Source organism: Camellia sinensis, chromosome 4, assembly GCF_055761805.1.
Source record: "Camellia sinensis isolate YWXY chromosome 4, ASM5576180v1, whole genome shotgun sequence".
NCBI lineage: Eukaryota > Viridiplantae > Streptophyta > Magnoliopsida > Ericales > Theaceae > Camellia > Camellia sinensis.
In genome coordinates this window covers 64227073-64251628 of record NC_138964.1, presented here as the reverse complement: position 1 = coordinate 64251628, position 24556 = coordinate 64227073, and the positions used below count along the sequence as shown (strand labels likewise).

Sequence of the window (24556 nt, the reverse complement as noted above, 5' to 3'; positions counted from 1 at the left end):
TTATATTGCTAACCCATGCTGGGGGGAGAAGAAAATGTTTTGTTAACTGATAATCCCAAAGCAAAATAACCAAAGCAAACTTCTGGTTGTTCAACTATAATTTGTTAAAGATGCATATCCTAACGTCCACTTGTATTGGATGTACAATTATAACATATTTAAGAACTCTTAGAGAGGAAAATAGCAAGTATTAAAAAAGTCAATATTCTAATTTTTTAAAAAACATGATAGACTTAGAATATGAATAGCAAGAAAACATAAAATAGAGTATAGAAAAATATTGACACATGCCCAATTAAGAAGACAATGTAATGAGAAAGACAGCCAAACAAAATTTGTTTACCACATCATAATGAAAATTCTCCAAAAACCAAACAAAATTGAATACAAAATACAGGCTTAATTCACCACTACCAATATATTGTTACCCCGCCGGAATGGATCTTTAAAAATTGGTTCAGGATTGTCATGTTATATAACCAAATTACAAAAGCAAGCACCCATTTCATTTAAATTTAAATCTACCAAAAGATGGAAAATAATACTAGAAAAGAGCAATCAATATAATAAGGGAAAAAAGTGAAAACAAGATGACATACAATATGATCAATTAACACTTTTCTCCATGAGCTTGGCATATGCTACATCCATCATAGTTCCACTTGGGAAGCTCTTCAGGACCTTCAAAAGGTACAAAAAGAGTAAAAAGTCTGCGTAAGACCAACACCAACATATATTACAAATCATTGTGGCTAATCAAGAAGATAAACAATAACCACAAGAATAAAATGGAAATTCGTCCTAAAAAAAAAGAATAAAATGGAAACTAAATATTTAAATAAGGAAAAACTATTACCCTTGTTGTACTTCTGAGATCGATGCTACAATCACCAATCCTTTTCAACAATTCAAAAAAAAAAAAACTTGGGTGAATAAGACATAAAACAATTCAAAAATAACTATGTAATTTGGAAAATTCTATAAAAACTAAAGACAACCACCACTAACACTTAAAGAGGGAAAGAAAATCACCAAAGATGGTATATTGACAAGACTATCATTCATAGAGTTCCAAATTCAAAGAATGAGGGGAAAAAATTCCCAAATAAAATCATTGAAAATTTGCATCAAATGACGGCAAATATTCTGAAAACTATAACACATGAAGATTAGGAATGTAGCTGTTATTGATTGCTGCTTGGTACATACCCAATTCGAAGTTGTTCCTCAAACCCAAAAATGCTGGTGTGTAGGTTTGGTAGAGAGTGAGACCTGATGAGAGAGGAAAATACAACTAAGAATGAGAATACTCACATCACTCATATAAAAGCAACAAAAGTCGTACATGGAAAAACCCTAAACCCGCAACAAAAGCAGGAACATCAACACCCAACAAGGTCAAGATTGATTTAAAACCATTATCAGATATGTAAACTATAAGAACCTTCCATATTTCAAAGAATTATAGAGAAGTTTCATTGAAACATAGTTGTTAACCTCATTATTTTGAAAGCCTCAAACCATAAAGTGTTATTTGGTAACAATGTTTGCTTAACTTTCCATGTTTAGATTTCCTGACCTTTATACAGGATTGACGTCAGAGGTTTTTTTTGAATTGGTCATACAGTTCAAAGGTTTTTAGAATGCAAATTTGAACTTTCCAATGATAGTCTTGTCAATATACCATCAACAGAAATTCAAAGTAAATTGTCATTGGTTCAGAGGTTTTTGTTGATTTTATTTGGGAATTTTTTATTAACCTCTGAAAAAATTACCAATGATTTTATCAATGATTTTATCAAATTTGCTTTGGGATATATTAGAGGTATATTGACTGATATATTAGAGGGATATATTGACTGAACTTTCCAATGATTTTTTAGAGGTATTAGAGGGAAAGTTCAAAAATTATTGGAAAGTTCAATAGTTCAGTCTAATACCTCTAAAATCATTGGAAAGTTCAATGATTAGAGGTATACCCCTCTAATATATCAATAACTTTTTCAGAGGTCAATATACCTCTGAACTTTCCAATGATTTTAGAGGTCAATAAAATCATTGGTAATTTAGAGGTCAATATACCAATGATTTGATAAAATCAATGATTTTTTCAGATTTATTGACCTCTAATATATCCCTCTAATATATCAATCAATATACCTCTAATTTTATAAAATCAATCATTGTTAACTGATATATTAGAGGTCAATATACCAATGATTTTATTGCCAAATTGTCAATATACCAATGCAAATTTGAACTTTCCAATGGTTCACAGGTTTTTGTTGGTGGTTTGTCTGTAATACCAAAACAAAATTCAAATTGGTCATGCAGTTCAACAATCCAAAATCGAGAATTAGAAATCCATAATCCGAAATTTACCAAACCCATTCATGAAATCAGAAAAAGCCCTAACATGCAAATACGACATGAACAGAAAATGAGAGAAAAAACACATATAAAAACCCTACAGAAATGGGAAGAGGCGGCGAGAAAGGGATAGAAACACAAAGACCCAGATCGACAGAAAGGGAAAGAGACGAGAGAGACAAATACCTGTAATCAGTGGTAGGGCCGATTTGCAGTGGTCGTGGTGGCGATCGCCGGTGGCCAGCGATGGTGATGATCGGCAGTGGTGAGCGATGGTGAGGTTAGGTGTATCGACTTCTCTGTATATTGGTGTGTGAGTCAAAACAGAACAAAAAAGTGAGTATGTGTAATATATACTGGGCGCCAACATTAATTAGTTTCCCTCTAAAAAATTTTCGAAGCTTTAGCGACTAACTGATTATTTGTCGGCAAATATCACTAACAGCGACTAAAAATTAGTCGCTAAAAGCATACTATTTGGCTACTACTTTAAAATTTCGGTCGGCAATAGTTAACATTCAATGACTACTTTTGCTTAGGTGGCCAAAAAATCATCAGAATACCCATTTTTTGGCGACAAACATTTTTGGTCAGAAAAATCTTACTATACGGCGACTAAATGAAATTTTGGTCGCTTAAAATGTTGTAAATAGCGACTAAAACTCAGTTTAGTCGCCAATAAGTCAATATGGTGACTAAAGTAATTTAGTAGCTAAAAATAGTAAACTAATGCCGACCAAATCAGGTTTTTAGTCGTCCAATCTTTTGTTTTTGGCGACTAAAATTGTTTTGGTCGCCAATTTTAGTCGCCAAATGTGCAATTTGTTGTAGTGACTCACTTTTGATGTAACCAAGTATTGACTTGGAAAAATGTAAGCCATTAGGGTATATGGTTATTTGTTTAGCCTTTATTTCTTTTCACTGTCTTGTAACACATGTTGTAGATTCAGGATGTACTATTTATGAATGTATATCGCATGTGTCATCTTTTGTATATCAAACTCTGATTAATGAAAGTTTATCATTTCATTTATGTTGCTAGTTATTAGTTGTTATGAGATGGGTATATTGTGTTTATTTCGGGGCGTTACAGTGTTGTTATAAATTTTTGAGAACAAACTTATGCATTTTTTTGTAAACTTACATATTTTTGTGAAATCAGTTGTGTGCTTTATGAAAACTTACGCATTTTGTGTTATTTTAAATTTTTGTGAACAAACTTACGCATTTTTGTGTTCAGTTACGCATTTTTATGAAATCATTTACGTGATTTGTGAAATCTTACGCATATTTGTGTTCTAAATTTTTTAGAGCAAACTTATACGTTTTTGTGGTTACATACGCATTTTTGTGAATTCACTTACGTGATTTGTGAAAACTTGCGTCTTTTGTGTTGTTCTAAATTTGTGAGAACAAACTTACTCATTTTGTGAAAGCTTACACATTTTTGTGAAATCACTTATGTAATTTGTGAAAACTTACGCATTTTGTGTTGTTCTAAATTTTTTGAAACAAACTTATGCATTTTTGTGTTTACTTACGCATTTTTGTGAAATCACTTACATGATTTGTGAAAACTTGCGCATTTTGTGTTAGTCTAAATATTTGGCTACGAACTTACGCATCTTTGTGTTCAATTATGTATTTTTGTGAGATTAGTTACGTGATTTGTGAAAATTTACGAAATTTGCGTTATTCTAAATTTTTTAGAACAAACTTATGCGTTTTTATGTTCAGTTATACATTTTTGTGAAATCACTTACGTGATTTGTGAAAACTTATGTAATTTGTGTTGTTCTAAATTTTTGGGAATAAACTTACGTGTTTTTTGTGTAAACATACACATTTTTATGAAATCATTTATGTGATTTGTGAAAATTTACGCATTTTGTGTTGTTCTAAATTTTTTAGAACAAACTTATGCGTTTTTCTATTCAGTTTCGCATTTTTATGAAATCACTTATATGATTTGTGAAATCTTACGTATATTTGTGTTGTTCTAAATTATTTGAAACAAACTTACGCGTTTTTGTATTCACTTACGCATTTTTGTCACTTACATGATTTGTGAAAACTTGCGTATTTTGTATTGTTCTAAATTGTTTGGAATTAACTTATACATTTTTTGTAAGAATTTACGCATTTTGTGAAAATACTTACACGTATATAGTTTAATATATTATTTCATTATGTTTACCTATAAGTTGACCTGTTTAGCAAGTCAACAATGTATAAATTCTGACACAAATGTAGAAGTTTTAACACAAATGTATATATCCCAAATAATAAAAATATATGAGGATTCATATAGGCCTTGCATAACCATATATGCAAGGCATACCTAAGAATTGTCCAACCGTAAAGCTCAAGTTTATCACAGAATTAGGATTAGGTATGAAGTGTTCAAATTTGACATAAGAAAGTTATCTTGTTCTGAATCAACGCATTACACCTCATAAAAATAAAAAAAAATAAAAATTACCTGTAAAATTTCAAACATGAAATGTAAGAAAAAATTAATTTGAATTATACATGTAAAACAGTAGAATTAATTACACTACAATGACTTAAATTCAATAGTGAGAAAATAAGTAGTATTATATTAAATTCAACAATCTAGTTCAAAAAATATATATATTAAATTCAACAATGACTTAAATTCATTTTTATTATATATTTTATATTTATTAATAACAGAATTTGGGTTGTTCAAATTACTGTTCATACCTTAACCAAAATAAAATTTATATTGCTTAAACTTCTAAAAAATTTCAAGTTGAACATGAGATATTCGGTATGAATCTACCAATTTTTTCTTCTTTCTTCTTTCTATTTTTTCGTGGTAATAGATCTAGGAATTTCAAAATCATTACTCCCCCAGCACAATCACTCTAATTTCACTGCAAATTACTCCAAATTTATGGAGTTAACTAACTTCAGAGACACTAACAATAATAGTAAGCCTCACCTTAATTAATGATATAAAACCCATAATGATTATAAGTAACAAATTTTAAAAAATAGAGTAATTTAGCTAATGTGGTATATTGGAATGGCAATACACGGGGTCACCTCATTAATGTTTTTCAGTTAGAAATGAATTAGTCCCAAAGCAATTATGTAAACTGGTTCACATACAATTTTTGCAGAAATGGCTGAACAAGAAAAAGTTGGAGGCAAAACCATAAATATATTTAAAACTTACCAAATGAAGTAGCATACATATAAATTGAATTGATTGTTCATCAAGTTAATTTTAAGTTAAAGTACAACCATGGTGGTCGAAAAAGAGAAGCTCAAGTTGTTGTTGTCCATGTGTAAACCTGGCCTCCACTTGTGGCTCCTGCAAGCATCCCAATTTGGTAAGGGTGTGTATCAAAGCGGCATGGAATTGCAGACAAATTTGGGCTCCGTAAAGTCGCAACACGTATTCTCCTAGCCGTGGAGATAACATCAACTCCTCTTTTCATATTACCAATGAAGAGATATGAATCATCCCAACCCCATATTGCTCTGCTTTTTCAACCAAAAGAAGAAGCTATATTAGCAATCAATCCCATCTTATATAGATAGATACAAAGTTTTATATACAAATTTCTTGTGTTAAAATGAAGATCCAAAAGGTCAAGATTAATTTATCCTGTTAAATCTTTTAATCACCAAAGGAACAACAAATCATGCCCGAATATTGGTTATTTTCACACTAAATACTCTTAAAATTTGTATTTTGAAATTTTCACAAAAAGAAGGAAAAAGGGGTACAAAATCTATCCAACTTGACGGTTCAAGAATCATATGAATTGTAGTGTTAATCGAATTGTCACTATTACAAAAATAATTAAAGATCACATTTTGACAAAATACCTCACTTTTATTTAAAGTGTGTTAAAAAAAAATTAAATTGATATTTTAATCACACTTAATTTGATTAAGTGTGATAATATTTATTTTTTGTCTCACTTTTCAATTAAATGTGATTATATATATATATATATATATATTTTTCAATCACACTTTCTAATTAACATGTGATTAAAGATTACATGAGAAAAATTAAAAATATCTCACTTTTATTAAAAGTGTGATTAAAAAAATTAAAATAATTTTTTAATCACAATTAATTGAATGAATGAGATAATATTTGTTTTAATCACACATTTGACTATCTATCTATCTATCTATACTATTATAAAGTGAATACCCCTTATGGTGGGTGTCTTGAAGCCTTTATTTCTTATGCTGTCAAGTGTCTACCTTTTTATTTGAAAAATAAAAAAATTAGATAAATGAGAGGAGGAGATTTGAACCTTAGACTTATGTGAAAGGAATAAGACTCTTACTACTTTTACTAGCACACAATATATGATAAATATTTATTTTTATTTTTATTTATTTCAATTGCACACGCATCGCGTGTGGCAACTGCTAGTACTATTATAAAGTGAACAACTCTTATGGTGTCCTGAAACTTTGTTTCTTATGCTGCCACGTATCCGCTCTATGGTGTCCTGAAACTTTGTTTCTTATGCTGCCACGTATCCACTCTATGGTGTCCTGAAACTTTGTTTCTTATGCTGCCATGTATCCACTATTTTTACTTAAAATTAAAAAAAAAATTTAGATGCTAGTACTATTATAAAGTGAACAACTCTTATGGTGTCTTGAAACTTTGTTTCTTATGCTGTCACGTATCCACTCTTTTTACTTTAAATTAAAAAAAAATTAGATAAATTAGTAGAGAGGACTTGAACCTTAGACATATAACAAATGAATAAGACGCTTATTACTTGACTAACACACAATATATAATAAATTTTTTATTTTATTTTTATTTATTTGATGGGTGGCAACTCCTAATATATATTTATACATTCTCCTGTCTTTATCTCTTCCGCCTCCTACGTCGTCGCCTCTGGTGGCGCAACCGGCGACCACCACTGCCGCCGCCACCACCTCCTCTCTCACCGCCCTCTCTCTCTCCTCCTATTATCTTCACCGATCTTCACTGGTCGTCTACTTCGTCTTCTCCACTCTCGTCATCGGTTCCAAAACCCTAACCCTACATTCGATGTTCTCCAATTCCTCTACAAGCCATATGTTCAAATCCAGACCCTACACTCCTCTCAACTGTTTCAGAACCCTTATCTACAAAGGGCTACCACCGGACTCGTCAGAATGGCGATCTCGAACGGGCTGATTACGATGAGAAGGATCAGGCGGCGGGCACATTAATGCCTCAGAAACGAAATTGGAGGATGGACGGTTCATCTTTGCCCTAATTTTCCTCTCCATTTTATGTGGTGCATTTAGGTGAGGAAAAAATTACCTCCGTGAACATTAATTTATTCATGTGCATTTTCAATTTTTAGAGAATCACTTTTGTTCGTGTTCATATTTAAGAAACATTAAAAAAAGAAGAAGAGATAGATAATCACTTTGGAGAACCATTTGTGGCAGTATTTTTTACATTTAAATCATAAACATGTTAAATTAATTAATATAAATTATACCTCATTTGTTTTAAGTTTTATTCAATATAAGTGCTGGCTAGTAGGGACGAGATAAGGATGGCTGGGGAGTTGAGGTTTCCTTCTATTATTGTAGAAGTTGATTTGCAGGGTGTGGTGAATATGTTTAATGTGAATAGGGAAATGGACCAGAGTGTGGCTATTATTCTTGATGATATGATTCAGCCTTGGATTTTGTTGATGGATTGCAGGATTTACTTTGTTAGGAAGGCTGGAATAAGGCCTATTTGGTGGCTAGATTTGGGGTTAATGGGGGTGGGGAAGTATTGTATTTGAGTTAATGGTTATTTATCAACCAAAAAAAAAAGTATTGTATTTGGGCTAATGGTTTATTGCAATGGTGTAAATGTTTTCAATTGATTACTGCTTTTAATAATCTGTCAGGGAAAAAAAAAATCTTACATTACCTTTATGGGGACCTTTTGCTGTAAGTCGAGATGCATTTTTGGGAATCTTCTATCATCTAGCATTTGTTTTTCCAAAACAAAACCACCTTTATAGCGATCCCGGGTTTACCCTTGTTGTACAGTGATCCGGACATGTGTCCGTGGATGTTGGATGTTGTTTATTATCTTGTTGGCATCCTTTGTACCTTGTATAGTGAGTTATGGGATGTGTTGGGCAGGTTTGTTACAGGTTGGTTGTGTTTGGGAGCCTAGTGTTGCTGCCCAGATTTTTGGTCCTTCGCTCGAGCGAGGAGTCTGTCGCTCGAGCGAGAGTTGTGTTGCACCTGGTTCTGGACCTGAGAGTTGTAGTTTCTGGCTCGAGCGAGCTTTTCGTGGCTCGAGCGGTCTGGGTTTTTCTTCGCTCGATCGAGAACTTCTTAGCTCGAGCGAGAGTTTTCTGTGTCTGGTCGCTCGAGCGACCAATCCTTCGCTCGAGCGAGAGTGTTTTATATCAGCGGACAGCAGCGTCTAAAACATCACTTTTTCACTTCTTTTCTTTGAGCAAACCCTTAATCCGACACTCTCTCTCTCTAAACTTGCACTCTCTCTAAGGTTTGATCTCCCTAGGGTGTTAATCTAGCCTAGGGCCTTTGTTAAAAAGATAGAGGGTGTTGAGAGCTTCGTTTTAATCTGAAAAAGTTTGGATTTGGAGCAAGTTGATCTTGGAGTCTTCATCTCCTTTTGGGCTAAAACTTCGAGGTAGGGATATCCTACTCCTCTCTATGGGTTTTGTCTTTAAATTTTGGTATTTTGAGATGTTGGGCTTGGTTTGGTAATTTTGTGAAAGTTTGGGGCTTTTGTGTAATTTTACAAAAGTTGGGGTTTTATTCATAATAAACCTAGATGCATGTTTGGCATAGAAAAATAGAATGATTGTTGAATCATTGATGAAAATGGGACCTAAGGGTTGAAATGGTAATTATGGAAAATGGCCTAATTACATTGTTTAATTAATTCGGATAATTAATTGGTGAGAAATGAGGAAATGAAATGTTGATTGAATATCCATTTGTGCATTTATTTTCTGTTTTAGAAATAACTGCTTTGGGCTATCGGTGGAGGATAGTCGAGATTGTTGTAGACAATGCATGATGATTAGGTAAACGGAAACTAATCAATGGAATGTGTCATGGAACTTGACGGTTGATAGAATACATTAATTGTGTGTATTGTGTGATTGTATATAGAACCAATGTGTTTATATACGTTATGTGTAGAGGAGGAGATAGGGGATGTACTCCTTGGTTTAGGGGAAGATAGGGGATGTACCTCTAAACCGGATAGGTATTTGGAGGAGATAGGGGATGTACTCCGTAGACAGAGCTCATATGCTTGTCTAGAGAAGTGAAGATAGAGCTCATATGCTTATCTTTGTGAAGTGAAGTGTGGATACAGCTTGTATGCTTATCTGTGGATATTGTTGATATACATATCTGTTGTAGAGTGTGGATACAGCTTGTATGCTTATCTGTGGATATTGTTGATATACATATCTGTTGAGAATGTGGATATAGCTTTTGTGCTTATCTGAATGTGAGATATATTTTTTTATACATATCTGTGGGAATGATGATAGAGCTAGCATGCTTATCTGTTGAAAAAGGGAAAATGAAAAGTAATTGGGACTTGTAAGTCGTTGACATAAATATGTAATTTATGTGATTGTATCAGTGTTGACCAACTATCAATTGCTAATGTTTTAGTCATTGTCCATGGTTGGTTTAGTGTATTTCTACTGGGCTGTGGCTCACCCTATATGGGAATATCATTTTCAGGTGCAGGAAGCATGCCACCTCCAAGGACATAGCTGGGAGGCTAGTGGCGGGCATAGTTTTGTCGTTTTACTTTTGATGTATTACATGTAATTTCAAGCCAAGGGCTTAATGTGTAAACGAGTTAGAACTCTTTGTTGTAACCAAGTGTTAACTTGGAAAGCTGTAAGCCCGTAGGGCATTTTGTTATGAGGTTAACATGTAATACTCATGTAATGGAACTCTAATGAATGAAAGAATGTGGTTAGTCTATATGTAAATGCATGTCTTATCTGATGGGTTTATTGTTATTATTTTGAGGGCGTTACAACTTGGTATCAGAGCGTACCGGGCTCGAATACTTTGGGTACGTGGGAAGTGATTAGGATCACAATGGGTTTGTCTCGCTTGATAGAGACTTAGATGTGGTATCATATGCTATGTGCTTAAGTGATAACATGCTTATGTGACTATGTGGGTATGGGATTTAATTTCTAGGATGTTGATTGGATCCTTGAGTTTCTGGGAGTCTTGTTGGAAAGGCACTTGATCAATGCTATTTCTAACCGGAACTCTAGTAACGTCTTGGGACTATCATTATCCGGAAATGAAATTCGTAAGTGCTTATGTGTTTATGTGCTTATGTGGAGTGAATTACACTTGTCCATGCATTAGGACGTGAGTGATTAGCCTCGGCACACCTATGAATGTGCTAACGTTCTGTGTTACCGTTATTAGGATGTCAGGACGAGGAAGAGGTGCTAGGCGTGGTAGACCTGCGAGGCAGGAAGTACCGTTACCGGGTGAGATTCCGGCAGTGCAGGAGGGAGTTGGGCAGGCCAATGTGGCCGAGCCAGTAGGTCAGCAGGCTATGGGTGCCTTGGCCAGAGAGATAGCAGGAGCTTTGGGTATTCTTAGAGCTGGGAATCAGGCAGCTGAGACAGGGCCTTCCTTCTTGAAGAGGGAGTTCTTTCGGTGTAATCCGGACGAGTTTATCGGGGATCCTAAAGAGCCGCTTAAGGCAGATGAATGGCTCGAACAGACAACGAAGACGTTTGAGATGCTTGGCATCGAGGACGGAGCACTGAAAGTGACCTTGGCATCCTTCCAGCTGAAGGGAGATGCGGGTCAATGGTGGAAGTACAAGAAAGCTCGTGTTGGTGGTACTTGGGAGGCGTTTATAAATGCTTTTCAGGAGAGGTTTTTGTCTGCAGCAGCTAGGGAGAAGCTGAGGGATCAGTTTAGCCGGCTTAATCAGCAGGGCTTGTCAGTGGCCGAGTTTGAGGCTACCTTTACCAGTCTGTCCAGGTTTGCACCGGAACTGGTGGCGTCTGAGGAACGCCGTTGCTATGAGTTTGAGCGGAAGTTGAGGCGGGGCCTCAAGTTGAGAGTTGGTGGGTCTTACATTCGAGAGTATAGACACCTAGTTGATGCTGCTGCTCATATGGAGATTATGATGCAGGAGGAGGATGAGGGTCAGAGAGGCTCCAAGAGGAGCCAGGATAGTCAGAGTGATGGCAGGAGGCAGAGGGGTTATAACCCTCAGCAGTCTCAGGGTGCAGTCTCTAGATCGACCTTTCCAGTGCCGAGTGGAGGCTCGGGGAGAGGCAGTCAGGGGGAATTCACTTGTTATAAGTGTGGCCAGCTGGGTCACAAGGTTTCAGTTTGCCCGCAGAAGGGTGGGGGTCAGAAAGCTGCATCTTTTTCAGCTAGACCGCAGAGTCAGAGTTTGGGCAGGGGGCAGCTCTTGACTTGTTATCAGTGTGGACAATCTGGGCACATGAAGAGGTTTTGCCCACAGTTGAGTGCCACTTCGGGAGCGTCTGGTTCTAGGCAGACGCAGGGTTTTCAGCCAGCTCAGTCTGTGCAGGCCTCGAGGGCCAATCCGGGGGCTTCGTCATCCCAGTCTGTGCAGCAGTCTTTTGCTCCGAGAGGAGAGCAGGTAGACCAGGGGCCTACGGGGCGCGTGTATGCTGTTACTGCGCAGGATTTAGTACCAGCTCCATCAGTAGTGAGAGGTACTTTTCTGTTTTGCAACTCAGTTGCTAGTGTGTTGATAGACACGGGTGCATCTCATTCTTTTGTATCTGCTGCATTTGCATCTGTTTTGGAATTGGAGTTAGCACAGTTAGCATCTCCTATTTGTGTGGTATCGCCTTTGGGCGGTGAGTTGATTCTGAAACAGGGTGTTAGAGGATGTGACATAGAGGTCGCCGATTATAGGCTTCCTTTTCCGTTTGTTGTCATGCCCATGAAGGGTTTTGATGTTATTTTGGGTATGGACTGGTTATCGTCATACCGGGCTGTTATTGATTGCTACCGCCAGAGGGTCATGTTATGTACCTTGAGCGGGGAGTGGTTCCATTTCTTGGGAGACCGGGTTGGTAGTGTTTTGCCACCGGGGTATGACTCGCGAGGGCGAAGTGAGCTCAGTAGTCTACTTGCCAGTTTTGAGAGTGGTGAGAGTGGTGAGACCCAGGTTGTGTTACCGAGGGTGGTTTGTGAGTATTCGGATGTCTTTCCCGAAGATCTTGTTAGTTTGCCACCTCACCGAGAGATAGAGTTCTCTATTGATTTAGTGCCTGGTACGGCCCCGATTTCTATGGCACCTTACCGTTTTGCCCCAGCAGAGTTGGTTGAGTTGAAAGTTCAGCTCCAGGAATTGCTCGATAAGGGCTTTGTTCGCCCTAGTGTTTCACCGTGGGGAGCGCCGGCCCTCTTTGTTAAAAAGAAAGATGGTGCCTTGAGATTGTGTATTGACTACCGGAAGTTGAATCGGGCTACGGTTAAGAATAAGTATCCTATGCCCCGTATAGATGATTTGTTTGACCAGTTGAAGGGTTCCTGTTGTTTCTCTAAGATAGACTTGAGATCGGGTTACCATCAGTTGAGGGTCAGGGAGGAAGATATTCCTAAGACGGCATTCCGTACGCGGTATGGCCATTACGAGTTTCTGGTGATGCCATTTGGGCTTACCAATGCACCGGCAGTCTTTATGGACTTGATGAACCGGATTTTCCGGGAGTTCTTAGACCGATTTGTGGTTGTCTTCGTGGACGATATCCTTATCTATTCGTCTTCTGAGGAGGAGCACGAGGCACACTTGAGAGTGGTGCTTGAGTTACTTAGAGCCCATAGGCTGTATGCCAAGTTTGGGAAGTGTGAGTTCTGGCTGAGGGAAGTCAAATTCTTAGGCCACGTGGTATCCGGGGAAGGAGTGTCTGTTGATACATCCAAGGTTGAGGCAGTGCAAGATTGGGCACAGCCTAAGAGTGTGTTTGAGATCCGCAGTTTTCTGGGATTAGCTGGGTATTACCGTCGGTTTGTGAAAGATTTCTCCAGGTTAGCGTCACCGTTGACTAGACTGACTCGGAAGGGAGTCAAGTTTGTGTGGAGTGAGACTTGTGAAAAGTCGTTCCAAGAGCTGAAAGTTAGATTGACCACCGCTCCGGTATTGATTATTCCGGAGAGAGGGTTGGGTTATGCGGTTTATTGTGATGCCTCACGAGAGGGTTTGGGTTGTGTGTTGATGCAAGAGGGGAAAGTGGTAGCTTATGGCTCACGTCAGTTGAAAATACACGAGAAGAATTACCCCACACATGACCTAGAGTTAGCAGCTGTGATCTTTGCCTTGAAAATCTGGAGGCACTACCTTTATGGTGAGAGGTTCGAGGTATTCTCGGATCATAAGAGTTTGAAGTATCTGTTTACACAGAAAGACTTGAATCTGAGGCAGAGGAGATGGATGGAGTTCATCGAGGATTATGATTTTGAGTTACATTATCATCCGGGAAAGGCCAATGTTGTGGCCGATGCCCTTAGTAGGAAGACCATTAGTGATGTTGCTAGTATAGCCATCCGAGAATGGGTGATGTTGGGGGCACTTGGCGAGTTTGATTTGCTACTGGGCGAATCTGTTGAGGCTGCGGCCTTGTTTTCTGTTGTTGCGCAGCCTACACTTGTGATTAGAGTGTTAGAGGCACAGAGAGGTGACCTTGACGTAGAATCCCTCCGAGAGAAGATCTCCAGTGGGAAAGTTGAGAAGGGTTTGACGGTGTATCCCGACCTGAGTGTGAGATACCGAGACCGTTTGTTTGTACCGGAGGCTTGCCGAGAGGAAGTACTCCGAGAGTTTCACCATTCGCGCCTTGCGGTGCATCCGGGAGGTACTAAGATGTATCAGGATTTGGGTCGCCAGTTTTGGTGGCGGGGTATGAAAAGAGATGTGGCTGTTTTCGTATCGAAATGCCTTACTTGCCAGCAAGTGAAGGCCGAGCATCAGAGGCCAGCGGGTTTGTTGCAACCCTTGCCTATTGCCGAGTGGAAGTGGGAGCATGTCACTATGGACTTCGTTGTAGGTCTTCCGAGGACTCAACGGGGTAGTGATGCTATTTGGGTGGTTGTAGACCGGTTGACTAAGTCGGCGCACTTTATTCCTATGCGCGTGAGAGATTCGGTAGATCATCTTGCCGACTTGTATATTCGGGACGTAGTGAGATTGCACGGGGTCCCAGTGACGATCGTCTCAGATAGAGATCCTCGTTTTACTGCTAGGTTGTGGCAGAGTTTGCAGAGTGCACTGGGCACTAAGTTGACCTTTAGTACGGCTTATCATCCTCAGACTGACGGGCAGTCCGAGCGTACTATTCAGATCCTCGAGGATATGCTTCGGGGTTGTGTCCTGGATTTCAGTGGGACGTGGGAGAGGCACTTGCCATTGGTAGAGTTTGCCTACAACAACAGTTTTCAGTCTACCATCGGTATGGCACCGTTTGAGGCCTTGTATGGCCGACCGTGTAGGTCTCCAGTTTGTTGGGCCGAGGTGGGTGATGCACCTTTGTTGGGTCCGGAGTTGGTTAGGGAGACGACGGAGAAAGTTGAACTTATCCGTAGGAGGCTTGTTACAGCCCAGAGTCGACAAAAGAGTTATGTCGACCGTAGGAGGAGACCTTTGGCGTTTGAGGTAGGTGACCATGTCTTTCTGAAGATATCACCTAGGCGAGGCTTGATGAGATTTGGGAAGAGTGGGAAGTTATCCCCTCGGTTTATTGGTCCTTTTGAGATCCTTGAGAGGATTGGTGAGGTTGCTTATCGGTTAGCCTTACCGCCGCAGTTGTCCGGAGTACATGACGTGTTTCATGTGAGTATGCTTCGGAAGTATGAGCCAGATCCATCACATGTGTTGGATTGGACTGATTTAGAGGTAGATGAGGATGCCTCGTATGAGGAGAGACCGGTTCGGGTCTTGGATAGGCGGGATCAGGTCCTGCGTGGCAAGATCATTCCTTTGGTGAAAGTCTTGTGGAAACATCACGGAGTGGAGGAAGCCACTTGGGAACGTGAGTTGGAAGTCCGAGAGAAATATCCGGACTTGTTTATTGATATGTAATTTTGTATTTAAATTTTGCATTTTGTTGAACTTAAGAGCTTTTATATATGTCTTAAGTTGTGAAACATTGAAAATGTTTTAGTTATTGGAAGTATCTTTTGGAACTTGCCGCATATGGAAGTTGAATGTAACATTATAGGTGTTAAGTATATTGTTGACATTGGAAAGTTAGTGCATAATGTTGATGCATGTTGATAATACATATGTTGTTTACATATTGTGATATGTCTCTTGTTAAAGGGATGGGATGACCGGTAATGGGTCGAATTGTTGAATGTTAAATTGTAACATTGTTTAAAATGGAGGAAAACCTGTTTTTGAAAACTTGTGCTTAATTTCGGGGGCGAAATTCTTTAAGGGGGGGAGGTTATAGCGATCCCGGGTTTACCCTTGTTGTACAGTGATCCGGACATGTGTCCGTGGATGTTGGATGTTGTTTATTATCTTGTTGGCATCCTTTGTACCTTGTATAGTGAGTTATGGGATGTGTTGGGCAGGTTTGTTACAGGTTGGTTGTGTTTGGGAGCCTAGTGTTGCTGCCCAGATTTTTGGTCCTTCGCTCGAGCGAGGAGTCTGTCGCTCGAGCGAGAGTTGTGTTGCACCTGGTTCTGGACCTGAGAGTTGTAGTTTCTGGCTCGAGCGAGCTTTTCGTGGCTCGAGCGGTCTGGGTTTTTCTTCACTCGATCGAGAACTTCTTAGCTCGAGCGAGAGTTTTCTGTGTCTGGTCGCTCGAGCGACCAATCCTTCGCTCGAGCGAGAGTGTTTTATATCAGCGGACAGCAGCGTCTAAAACATCACTTTTTCACTTCTTTTCTTTGAGCAAACCCTTAATCCGACACTCTCTCTCTCTAAACTTGCACTCTCTCTAAGGTTTGATCTCCCTAGGGTGTTAATCTAGCCTAGGGCCTTTGTTAAAAAGATAGAGGGTGTTGAGAGCTTCGTTTTAATCTGAAAAAGTTTGGATTTGGAGCAAGTTGATCTTGGAGTCTTCATCTCCTTTTGGGCTAAAACTTCGAGGTAGGGATATCCTACTCCTCTCTATGGGTTTTGTCTTTAAATTTTGGTATTTTGAGATGTTGGGCTTGGTTTGGTAATTTTGTGAAAGTTTGGGGCTTTTGTGTAATTTTACAAAAGTTGGGGTTTTATTCATAATAAACCTAGATGCATGTTTGGCATAGAAAAATAGAATGATTGTTGAATCATTGATGAAAATGGGACCTAAGGGTTGAAATGGTAATTATGGAAAATGGCCTAATTACATTGTTTAATTAATTCGGATAATTAATTGGTGAGAAATGAGGAAATGAAATGTTGATTGAATATCCATTTGTGCATTTATTTTCTGTTTTTGAAATAACTGCTTTGGGCTATCGGTGGAGGATAGTCGAGATTGTTGTAGACAATGCATGATGATTAGGTAAACGGAAACTAATCAATGGAATGTGTCATGGAACTTGACGGTTGATAGAATACATTAATTGTGTGTATTGTGTAATTGTATATAGAACCAATGTGTTTATATACGTTATGTGTAGAGGAGGAGATAGGGGATGTACTCCGCGGTTTAGGGGAAGATAGGGGATGTACCTCTAAACCGGATAGGTATTTGGAGGAGATAGGGGATGTACTCCGTAGACAGAGCTCATATGCTTGTCTAGAGAAGTGAAGATAGAGCTCATATGCTTATCTTTGTGAAGTGAAGTGTGGATACAGCTTGTATGCTTATCTGTGGATATTGTTGATATACATATCTGTTGTAGAGTGTGGATACAGCTTGTATGCTTATCTGTGGATATTGTTGATATACATATCTGTTGAGAATGTGGATATAGCTTTTGTGCTTATCTGAATGTGAGATATATTTTTTTATACATATCTGTGGGAATGATGATAGAGCTAGCATGCTTATCTGTTGAAAAAGGGAAAATGAAAAGTAATTGGGACTTGTAAGTCGTTGACATAAATATGTAATTTATGTGATTGTATCAGTGTTGACCAACTATCAATTGCTAATGTTTTAGTCATTGTCCATGGTTGGTTTAGTGTATTTCTACTGGGCTGTGGCTCACCCTATATGGGAATATCATTTTCAGGTGCAGGAAGCATGCCACCTCCAAGGACATAGCTGGGAGGCTAGTGGCGGGCATAGTTTTGTCGTTTTACTTTTGATGTATTACATGTAATTTCAAGCCAAGGGCTTAATGTGTAAACGAGTTAGAACTCTTTGTTGTAACCAAGTGTTAACTTGGAAAGCTGTAAGCCCGTAGGGCATTTTGTTATGAGGTTAACATGTAATACTCATGTAATGGAACTCTAATGAATGAAAGAATGTGGTTAGTCTATATGTAAATGCATGTCTTATCTGATGGGTTTATTGTTATTATTTTGAGGGCGTTACAACCTTCAATCAAGTGGAAAGGTGCATTTTTTAAAACAATCCAAGAATAAATGTAAGATAAAAAGAATGTGTTGAAGTTGAACGATCAACAAAGTGACATGGAAAAGCAACTTTATTGTTTTGCATTTTCATTTTAATCATGCCATTTCTTTCTAATTGTTTTACATATTTTGAAAGCCAAATCTGAACTTCTGCATTCATCTTAGGACATGGAATCTAACAGAGATTCTTTATCCCTTTCCTAAAATAAGAATGTATCTTTCCGGATAATTTAAGCCTTTAACGTGTAAAAAATAGAAATAAATAAATAAAATAATCTTAAAATCAATAAATAAAATAATATTAAATCATGAAGTATCTAACAATTATACTCAACCATTACATTGGATCACTCAGGTTTTTGGTTGGGGAAGCATCAAATCCCTCAATTACATTGAATCACAATAGGGAGTAGCTAGAAAGCACCCACTAACCTAATCAGAATGCTTCTGGTTGTTAAAGATGCTAATTTTCACATCTAACCCATTCTAAATCGATGCAAATTCTGTTAGGCAACACAGTCTACTCTTGCAACACAAAAGGTGAAGCTAAAAAAAAAAAAAAGAAAAAAAAAAAGAAGAATAAAAAAGATAAGAAACGATCAATTTATTCGTATATAATTCTTCAAACTAGGAAAAGTGTTTCATAACTCTTTATATTCAGAATTGGCTTCCTGCTAATGCATGATAAAACCTATCTCTTGCAGTAGCCTGGCCTTCCATCAGCAGCTTCAGCAGCAGCTTCAGCAGCAGCTGCTGCTAGATCATCATCAGACTTCACCTCCACCGGCAATCGTAGCAACTCATCTTTTCTATACATTTACATGGACATATCTGTCCTACAGTTGTTACCTGTTCAACTTTGATTTTTTCTTTTTTTAAACAGAAGTTACCATAGATGCTCTCAGCAAGTTGCTTGACTGTAAGACTTGTATATAGAGATTCCAATAATTGACTTGAAGCTTTAACTCCCTCTTAATCAACTACCAACCGTCTCTGCTTTATTGTGAGAATCGTTATAGCGATCCCGGGTTTACCCTTGTTGTACAGTGATCCGGACATGCGTCCGTGGATGTTGGTAGTTGGTTATTATCGTGTTTACATTCCTTTTTCTTCATATTTGAGTTATAGGATGTGTTGGGCAGGTTTGTTACAGGTTGGTTGTGTTCGGGAGCCAACTGTTGCTGCCCAGAATTTTGGACCTTCGCTCGAGCGAGGAGTTGGTCGCTCGAGCGAGAGTGGGTTCGTGTCTGGTGGGTCGAGCCAGAGTGGCTCGCTCGAGCGAGCGGTTGCACCTGGTTCTGGACCTGAGAGCTGTCTTTCTTGGCTCGAGCGAGCTTCCTTCGCTCGAGCGGTCTGGGTTTTTCTTCGCTCGATCGAGAACTTCTTGGCTCGAGCGAGAGTTTTCTGTGTCTGGTCGCTCGAGCGACCAATCCTTCGCTCGAGCGAGAGTGTTTTATATCAGCGGACAGCAGCGTCTTAAACCTCACTTTTTCACTTCCTTTCTTTGATTAAACCCTAAAACCGAGCCTCTCTCTCTCTCTAAACTTACATTCTCTCTAAGATTTGATCTCCCTAGGGTGTGAATCTAGCCTAGGGCCTTTGTTAAAAAGATAGAGGGTGTTGAGAGCTTCGATTTAATCTGAAAAAGTTTGGATTTGGAGCAAGTTGATCTTCGAGTCTTCATCTCCTTTTTGGCTTAAACTTCGAGGTAGGGATATCCTACTCCTCTCTATGGATTTTGTCTTTAAATTTTGGTATTTTGAGATGTTGGGCATGGTTTGGTAATTTTGTGAAAGTTTGGGGCTTTTGTGTAATTTTACAAAAGTTAGGGTTTTATTCATAATAGACCTAGATGCATGTTTGGCATAGAGAAATGGAATTAATGTTGAATCATTGATGAAAATGGAACCTAAGGGTTGAAATGTTAATTATGGGAATTGACCTAATTACATTGTTTAATTAATTAGGATAATTAATTGAGAAGAATGAAGAAATGAAATGTTGATTGAATATCCATTGTGCATTTATTTTCTGTTTAGAAATAACTGCTTTGGGCTATCGGTGGACGATAGTCGTGATTGTTGTAGACAATGCATGATGATTAGGTAAACTGAAACTAATCAATGAAATGTGTCATGGAACTTGACGGTTAATAGAATACATTAATTGTATGTATTGTGTGATTGTATATAGAACCAATGTGTTTATATACGTTATGTGTAGAGGAGGAGATAGGGGATGTACTCCGCGGTTTAGGGGAAGATAGGGGATGTACCTCTAAACCGGATAAGTATTGGGAGGAGATAGGGGATGAACTCCGTAGACACAGCTTATATGCTTGTCTAGAGAAGTGAAGATAGAGCTCATATGCTTATCTTTGTGAAGTGTGGATACAACTTGTATGCTTATCTGTGGATATTGTTGTTATACATATCTGTTGAGAATGTGGATATAGCTTTTATGCTTATCTGAATGTGAGATATAGTTTTTATACATATCTGTGGAAATGATGATAGAGCTAGCATGCTTGTCTGTTGAAAAAGGGAAAAAAATGAAAAGTAATTGGGACTTGTAAGTCGTTGACATAAATACTTAATTTATGTGATTGTATCAGTATTGACCAACTATCAATTGCTAATGTTTTAGTCATTGTCCATGGTTGGTTTAGTGTATTTCTACTGGGCTGTGGCTCACCCTATATGGGAATATCATTTTCAGGTGCAGGAAGTATGCCACCTCCAAGGACATAGCTGGGAGGCTAGTGGCGGGCATAGTTTTGTCGTTTTACTTTTGATGTATTACATGTAACTTCAAGCCAAGGGCTTAATGTGTAAACGAGTTAGAACTCTTTGTTGTAACCAAGTGTTAACTTGGAAAGCTGTAAGCCCGTAGGGCATTTTGTTATGAGGTTAACATGTAATATTTATGTAATGGAACTCTAATGAATATCAGAGTGTGGTTAATTTATATGTAAATGCATGTCTTATCTGATGGGTTTATTGTTATTTTTTTGAGGGCGTTACAATCGTGGTAGCAATGATAACACACATACATGGATCTCTTTAAGCTGCTCCTGTTTGGCCATTGAAAAAGCATTTGCCAAACGCCACTTAACATAGTACTTTATTATTTATTCTTTTCGTATTATTCATCTATTTTTAGCAAATTACAGCGGCATATTGCACAGTGAGTTTGCTATGTTCACACATAATGCTCTATCAGATTATACCCCAATTATCCATTATCCTGATGTCTCAAATTATTTTAACTACATCACGAGTTTCTCTAAACATGATAAGACGAGAGAATTGGTGACTGGGGATTTGATCGATGTTTTATCATTATAAGCTAGTTTACATCATCTTTGATTGAACCACCATAGAATTTGCATATGACCTTACTCTGATGTTGATTTGTAAGAGCAATCCTTCACAACTTTTTTCTTTGAATTCAAATTTATAGTTAAAAAAATATATTTTCTTGAAACTTATGGTAAATTAAAAAATAATTTTTTTTTTTAAATGAAATTAAGAACGAATCAAATCATTAAATTTTAATAATTATATTTTGTTCAAATTTAGTAAAATTTTAAAAACCATAAAGATTGGATGTGATTGAGATTTGTATAAGTATTTTATAAATTGGTGTTTCCCATTTTGCTGTTATGGATTTTCCATTCAAACTTGGAAGAAATAGAAAATTCCAAGTTGGTGGTATAGTGATGCAGGGCATTTTCATGTAATTGGATCAATTGTCATAATCATCAAACGCACAAAAAAAGTCTTACTTCTCAGTTGATACTGATCTGAGAGATACTTCTCAGGTGATATTGAAGACAGTGAGTGTTTCTTCAAAAATTCAAACTTCCAAATCATTGCTTGCTTATAAAGATTATTTGCTTGTCTTTAACAGTGAGGTTGAAGATGGGTCATACATGCGAACTTCCAAATCATTGTTTGCATTCTTGCGGAAATAGGGTCAGCTATGGCTTAGAAACATCTTAATAGTTTTCTAACATGGATGCTTACACACACACCTTCCTACATGAGTATGACGTCTTTGACATTAAGAGTTTTTTAATGATTATTGCGAAATAATATATTCCCAAAAATTCTATTGGTTTTTGTAAAAAAGAAAAAGTTAAGATGCTTATGATCTTTATCATGTTGGATAGGATGAGGTTTGAAAGGTTCCATAATTGTGGGGTTGTCCATTGTCTAGGGCTTAGAATTAGAAAAAAGTTGCAGAGATTATTTAGATGTAATCACTTTTTCTTTCATAATTGCTCTTCTGTTTTTACATTTCTGTTCTGTCTGCTTTCTTTTAGTAGACACTGTCTTCTGTCAGATAATTTGTGCTCTTTGCTTCAATCGTAAGTTTTTTAAAGGATGCTCTCATTCCTCTTCCTTGTCCTTTACCTGTTCTAGTTTTAAAGAAATTTTGTATAGTGTGGATTTGCTGAGTATAATGTTCCCCTCTAATGGAAAATGAAGATCAAATATGTCCCATGTAGCTCAGATCAGAGTTGGCCTTTTGGGCTTTGCTATTCCAAATCTATTTCTTGTACCTATATCAAATTTTAACACTGCTAACTGCACCATTGTGCTGCAGAATATCAGCAACTTTAGCATGGGGTACTCAGAATTTTTTCTTATAATTTTTTTCTTATTAATATAAAATAGCTCCTATGGCTGGTCATATAGCTTTCCAAATACCATGAATTAGTTACCTCTGACCAGAAAGTGAGCTTTCAACTAATTAACCATCCATGTGGATCTACTCTTATCAGTTGTTCTCTCTCTCTCTGTCTATTAATTTTTCCCTTGGAATTGAATGTACAAATAATTAGAAAATTGTTTCTTGTTTCTTCTAACTCTCTTTTCCAGGTTCACTGGCAAGAAACTCTATGAGGCTATGTCGCAGGAGTATTAACAACTCAAAGAGTTCTAATTGTTTCAGCAGATCTAGATATATTGGCTAGCAGTTCTACAAAATTTGATAAGGAACTTCCTTTAATATCCTTAGATGGAAAACTTATTGCATATTGGCTACTTTTCTGATAGTTACACTTTTTGTTATATGACATGGTTAATAGTTATTAAAATTGTTTGGTCTTTAACCTATGATTACTTTAGATCCCTTCTCTGGGTTGGACCTGCACTTCTATTTTCAACTGCCACTGCAATCAGCGTGCTTGGGTGGGATGGAAAAGTGAGGACAATTCTTTCTATTAGGATGCCCAATGCAGGTATCATACATTGTTTCAGTTAATTAAAATTTTTACTTTCATATTCGAGGTTCCTCAGCATCATGTTATTTTCTCTACTCTTGTTTGATCTATATATCAACAATTGCAGCTTTGTACTATACCACTGCTTTTCTGAGCCATCAAGATGAACTTCTGTACAGTGCTGTTTGGTGCATTGAATGATCGATTGTTGCTCGCAAACCTAACAAAGATAAATCTGAAACAGAAAAGGGGGTTTAGATAAAGAGCTGTCTTGTTGGGCTTCTCGAACCTCTTCTTATTGGATTTGCCACAATGTAACAGAGTTTTGAGCAGAAACTAGACTTGTCAGAAATATTGTATCAAATAACATCCAGGTTTTCCTTTATCCTTTTCATTTCTATTGTTTGGCTTATAAAGATTATTTAAAAAGCACTATCAATGTAGATTATTTCATTAAGAAGCATCCAGTAAACTAAAAGAAAATTAACATAGGAAAGACAGCTTAGAACAGAATTCAAAATTGATGTGTTCACTTGGGTTTGTTTCTGGAAATTCTTCTGCCATTTCTATCTGAAAGTAGAGTCTTGCTGTATTCTTTATTTATTTGTTTTTCTTTTTGGGTCTTTGTGTGTGTTTGTGTGTGTGAGAGAGAGAGAGAGAGAGAGTTTTGCTCTGCCTTTTCTAGCATTTTGTGCTCTGCATGGCTGCACTGTGGTCTCTGTGAACATCTCTTGGTCATTTTGGTTGTGTTTTAGCTCTCTTAATACCCAGCTAGCTTTGTTTTTGGTCTGTGACATCTGATGTTGTAGACTCTTGGCGTATTTTTTGTGTAACCTTTTTCTATTTTAGCCTCTGAAACATTACTTCTGGAATTCCTTTTTTCCCTTAATTTGTGCAGTAGCCTAGGATTAGAAACACTCAGGTTTATGCAAAATCTCAAACACATTATAGGTTTTTCCTTTAATTTGTGCAGTAGCATATGATAGCATGCTCAAAGTACTGATTGATATATTACACATTTTTATGTGCTTGGGAATAAGTCAATGTGAGTGGAGTAGTGGTGCTAGTTAATGAGGTTTAAAACTAACTTGTACAAGTAATTGCAAGTTCATTTCATAGTTACAGAACTATCTGACACATGCTTGAAGTACTGATATATTGCACATTTTATGTGCTTGACATTAAGTCAATATAAATAGAGTTGTGGCCTGTGAGTGCTATTCATGGATGATAGGGATTTGAATAGCCTGATGATGTATCACTTTCTTTTCTTTTTGCTAGTGTAAAACATAGGTTACCAGCTCCTCATTCATGTCATATTTTGCGTAATATGGCTTACTGTAATAATAAGTGTGTTAATATGATAGGATTAGAAACACTCAGGTTTAAATCATACAGTTCCA

General features: G+C 37.4%; 1 long non-coding RNA gene across 3 annotated transcripts; it reads left to right on the top strand.

Annotated features, from left to right (window-relative positions):
• Window positions 1-7249: 7249 nt before the first annotated feature.
• On the top strand, window positions 7250-23315 carry LOC114289297 (uncharacterized). 3 transcript variants are annotated; one of them, XR_014366636.1, is made up of 4 exons: window positions 7257-7680; window positions 18628-18715; window positions 22810-23171; window positions 23281-23315. It is a non-coding gene; the product is annotated as an uncharacterized LOC114289297 (long non-coding RNA). The 3 variants fall into 3 exon arrangements; XR_003638548.2 differs by lacking the exon at window positions 18628-18715 and having other exon boundaries at window positions 7250-7680; XR_014366635.1 differs by lacking the exons at window positions 7257-7680; window positions 18628-18715 and having other exon boundaries at window positions 20953-23171.
• The last annotated feature ends 1241 nt before the right edge of the window (window positions 23316-24556 follow it).